We start from the raw sequence: 4,926 nt of genomic DNA, 5'->3' as shown, positions 1-4,926 counted from the left end.
GAGAGAGATAGATAGAGAGAGAGAGGTATTGCTTGGCATAGAAACACCTCAAAAAATTATGAGGGTTATTTTTGCACACAAAAAGCTTTGAGCAAGATTCCTCGCATATGGTGACCAGTCAGTGCCATTGTGACATGTTCACTCATATTTAACAAGTTGAAAACATCCCATGAGCTACACAACTATTGTGCATATTTGGAACAAGTTTATAGACTAATGGTCCATTTTAGTCAATTCACTAGCATTGCCTCGTCGACAAAACCTCCTTGTCTTCACATTGTTTTCCCTCTTGCTCGTACCATTTCACAGGACCACATCGACGCTTCTCGAACAATCTCACATGTTTGTGCTCCACCTTCTATCCCTATCGGCCTTCTCCCTCCATCCAAGCAAATATGGACTATTTTGTCTCCATACTTTGATGTGGTTCCATGGCGTAGCATGGAGATCTTACTAGTGTATCAAAAGTAACTCGATAGAAGCCAACCGGTGATGGGCATCCTAAATTTAGCACCACTTCATAACCTTCTCCAAACCAACATGCCAAGGATCTTCCATGACTGAAGGACAAGCAGTAGCTCATGCCGGGTTAGCATACTAAATTTTGCGGGACTTAACTATTCTCTCAAACACATCGATAATGACATCAGGAAAAGATCGTTTGAAATATAGATACCCTTGGCTTGTGAGCACATCATTCATTCTATTTGAAGAGAGCATAAATTCAATGCAAGCATCTTTGAGGTTGCTGCAATGAAGCTGCTCTCCTAGAGCTAATATTTTCGCCATGGTCTCAACATCAAGCATCTTGCATAGCTTGCCTTCACATATCACCTTCATCCTTTCCATCGCATACTTATCGGTAGCCACAAGTAACTGCGTAAGCATTTCTCTTTTGTCATCATTACCAAGATCAACCATGGAAGGCAATGAATCCATGTTGATGAAGTGAAGAAATGCCTTGAAAACAGCAGGTTGCATGTCGTCGATAGTTATGTCATTTGACTCATTGTCCCCCATAGCCATAGGCATGTAGAACTTGGCGTCGAAGACCGCCGACCGCATCGCAAGCAAAATCTTACGAGCTGAAAATATATTCCCTTGAACCTTGAAAGTCATTTATGCTCTTTTCTCCCCCTCTAGCAATGTTGCAAGATTATCCAAAAGTTTAGAGGGCCACACATGGATCTCTTGTTCTTCCTTGACAACACAGACTTCGCACTCCATCATGAGACAATTGTTCCGCACGTATGTCTGCTACGTCGACTTGGTAGTCTTCTTGAACTTTGGAAAGCCCCAAGATGTGCTTTTAGGGTGGAACACTTCTATCACTTGGCACACCACCTTAATCATCTGTCCCCTAACCGCATCCAAAGGACAAAACCTGTAGAACGCGCTCACCAGGGCGTTCTTGGTCAGGAGCTTGAGGAAGACAGAGGCGTACCTTGGCTCCCCTCATCCCCGAAACTGTCGGGGTAGTACAGGATGCACCATTCGTAGTCGCCGATAGATAATGGTGGAGAAGAGTGCAATTCACCTCTACCAAGGCTCTTGAGCAGGTTGTAGCTGGCAATATCAAACACGGCTATGGCCTCCATCGTCTCTTGTGTGTGCCTCAATGGCGCCCTCACTGTTGAACTATGTGGTGCTACCATTGCGGGAGTTGGGAGGAGGAGGAGGGTTGGGACGGGTTGTAACTCTTGATGAAGGCCCTTGGCGATGCTATTGGTGGTGGTGGGGAGGGGAGGGGGAGTGGCGGGGGAGTGACCAAGCGGATTGGGGGAAGGTTAGTGCTTCGACTTTGGAAGGGGGGAGTTTTGTGCTGTCGTGCAGTGGTTATATAATAATATAAGATAGGAATCAGTATAAACTCTTATTCTTAGGTTTTTACGGTTTTATCCGTTGGCAAAAGAAACATGTGGTTCCCTCTTCTCACACAGCCACGTCACCATGTACCTCCAGTGTTGAGTGCGGTATGCAAGACACGTCACTGGAGGAGCCTCTGTTTCACCTCGAGCCTAAGTTAGTGCCTCCGACATCTCAAGTAGTACCGTCAATTTTCATCTACCACCTTAGCATTCTTTCGATCCTACCTCCCAAACATGTAGTATACCTCAAAATCGAGGATTGGCCAGTTTACCTTGTCCACGATTTAACCGATTCTACTAGATGGAGAACTCCAGTGAATTCTAATATACATGCCTGAGAGTTCACATCTCCAGTTCACTACTACTGAAATTCAAACTACTATGATCAGATTGTAAAGTACTCCCTCCATTCACAAATATAAGATGTTCAACTGATTCCAAAGGAATGTTTTGTAAGAGAGAGGGTTTTCCCATGAAAGTGGCATACAAACGAAGAGCTTACCACCTAATTAACACATCGATTATAGCCCACGAAGCAAAAAGAACCAATACCACGGGTTACACAATCTGCAAAAGAGGAATAGCATGAACCAGGCATAAAAAGCTATGTATAATATTATAATACAGGTGAAATTTCCAATGATATGCTATTACCAACTAGAAGCAAAATATCATGTCAATCTACATATAGAAAGTTCAGAATTTCAGGGATCAACTATCTTGTTTCCTTTTCAAAAAGTTCATTTTTTTCTCAGTCTGGGAAAGTACAAATAAATATGAACTATTATGGACATAGAGGATTGATAACCAAAATAGAAACAGCAAAGGCTGAGGCATGGAAAAAAAGTGTTAGTGAAATACCAAATTTTGTTTGGAAATTTTCAAAAATGTCATTAACATATAAAAAATTTGTTTTTCCATTAAAAATGTTTGTAACACTTCAATTTTTTACGCATGTTTTAAAAAAATGTTCATGATATTTTAAAAAAAAATGTTAGATGCATGTTAAAAAATATTCCATATGCATTTGACAAATGTACAACATATATTCGGAATTTCAGATAAGTGTTCAATGTGTATTCGAAAAAACTTCAATGTGCATCTATTTTTTAAACATGTATAGAAAAATCTTCAACATGTATTCAACAAAAGTCGACATGTTTGTAAATATAAAAAATAACAAACAGGAAAAATATAAAAACAAAATGAAAATCGATAAAAACGGGTAGAGAGAAATGCAAAAGAGAAGTAGAAGGGAAGCTGCTAGGAACCTTCCCAAAACCGGGTGGAAGGTTTCTCCAACTTCTCCTTAAAAGCTTCTATTCGAAGAGAGCATAAATTCAATACAAGCATCTTTGAGGTTGATGCAATGAAGTTGCTCAACTAGAGCTAATATTGTCGCCACGGTCTCAACATCAAGACTCATGCATAGCATGCCTACACATATCAACTTCATCCTTTTCATCACATGCTTATCAGCAGCCACAAGTAAGTGCTTAACCATTTCTCTTTTGTCATCATCATCAAGACCAACCATGGAAGGCAATGCATGAATCCGTGTAGATGAAGTGAAGAAATGCGTTGAAAATAGCAGGTTGCGTGTCGTCGATAGTTATGTCATGTGACTCTTTGTCCCTCGTTGACATAGGCCTGCGGTACTTGGCATCGAAGATCGCCGACCGCATCGCAAGCAAAATCTTATGAGCAGAAACAATCTCCCCTTGAACCTTGAAAGTCACGTTTGTTCCTTTCTTCCCCTCTAGCAATATTGCAAGGTTATCCGAAAGGTCAGAGGGTGGCACATGGATCTCGGGTATTTCCTTGTCCTTGATAACACTGTCTTCCCTCTTGATCATGAGAAAATCGTTCCGCACGTATGTGGGCTAAATGGTCTTCACAAACTTTGGAAAGCCCAAAGATGGGCTTTTAGGGCCGAACACTTTTGTCACTTGGCTTATGAACACCGCCTTAACCATCTGCCCCCTAACCGCATCCAGAGGCCAATTATGGAACCCCTCACCACGGCGTTCTTGGTGAGGAGCTTGAAGCAGACAAAGGTGAGAAGGGGAGGAGGGAAGCGAGGAGGGCGTCATGGACCTGCAACACTTCCATCATCAACAAGTTCTTGTGAAGCTCTACGTCTTCACCGCCCTATTCCTCCGCTTCGCGAGCTATGCAACATGGTGGCAGGGATCGGCTTCGTCCCTGAATTCATGGTTGACAAAAAATCCCATTGGTCCTCCCCTTCTCCCAGTGCTTTGCTGGTCTGGCTTTGCCTGCGGACTTTTGAAGAACCTGTGTTGATCTTGATCCCCTGTGAAAGTGCCTCTGAGAAGATTAAATTGCACAAAACCACCACATTGAAGGCAAGGTTTGCGAAAACCACTACAATACATTTTTTTCAGAAAACACCGTGTCTTCCGTAATATTTTTGCAGAAAGCACTGATCGGCGGGTCGGGGTCAGTTAAGTGAGTTTATGATAGACGGGGCCCGTTTTTTGCGCACGTGGCACCGTCGGCCGTCCCGACAGCCGTTAGACGGCGTTTGACGGTGCCGTATGCCTCCATCCCCCATCTGTTCGTTTCTCCCCCTCTTCTCCTGCCGCCGCTCTCTCCCCTGCTCGCGTCTGCCTTCTTCCCCACTCTCCTGCCGCTCTCTCCCCTCCTCTCATCGCGTAGGCAGATGGCTACTCCGGCGAAAGCAGACGGGGTTGGCGGCGTCGGTCCTCCCGGCAGTGGCGCAGGCGACGCGGATCCCGACCCAGGCGGTGAGCTCTGCGGGAGCTCGAACCCTAGCAAGGCGACGCCAGATGCGGAGGTGGAGTATTCGGTGGAATACGCGGCGGCTAGATCTTTCGCCGCGGTGGTGAAGGCGAATCCCAATGGAAGCCACCACATCGCCTCATCCTTCGGCGGTGTATAGTGAGATCCCCTTCCCTTATCCATTCTTCTGTGAACTTATCTGACCCGTTTCTAGGGCTAGGGTTAGTGTGTAGTGATATCCCCTTCCCCATCCCCATTGCCTATTGTTGGCCCTATGATTGTTATTGCGGTGATT

At 44.5% G+C, this 4,926-nt stretch overlaps 2 pseudogenes; both read right to left on the bottom strand.

Annotated features, from left to right (window-relative positions):
- Window positions 1–597: 597 nt before the first annotated feature.
- On the bottom strand, window positions 598–1,655 carry LOC123129815 (BTB/POZ and MATH domain-containing protein 1-like; annotated as a pseudogene).
- A 1,522-nt stretch (window positions 1,656–3,177) lies between these two features.
- Window positions 3,178–3,961, bottom strand: LOC123129814 (BTB/POZ and MATH domain-containing protein 1-like; annotated as a pseudogene).
- Between the last annotated feature and the right edge of the window lie 965 nt (window positions 3,962–4,926).

Source organism: Triticum aestivum, chromosome 6A (assembly GCF_018294505.1).
Source record: "Triticum aestivum cultivar Chinese Spring chromosome 6A, IWGSC CS RefSeq v2.1, whole genome shotgun sequence".
Classification (NCBI taxonomy): Eukaryota; Viridiplantae; Streptophyta; class Magnoliopsida; order Poales; family Poaceae; genus Triticum; species Triticum aestivum.
The sequence above is the reverse complement of the archived record's forward strand: the minus strand, read 5'-3'. Positions and strand labels throughout refer to the sequence as shown.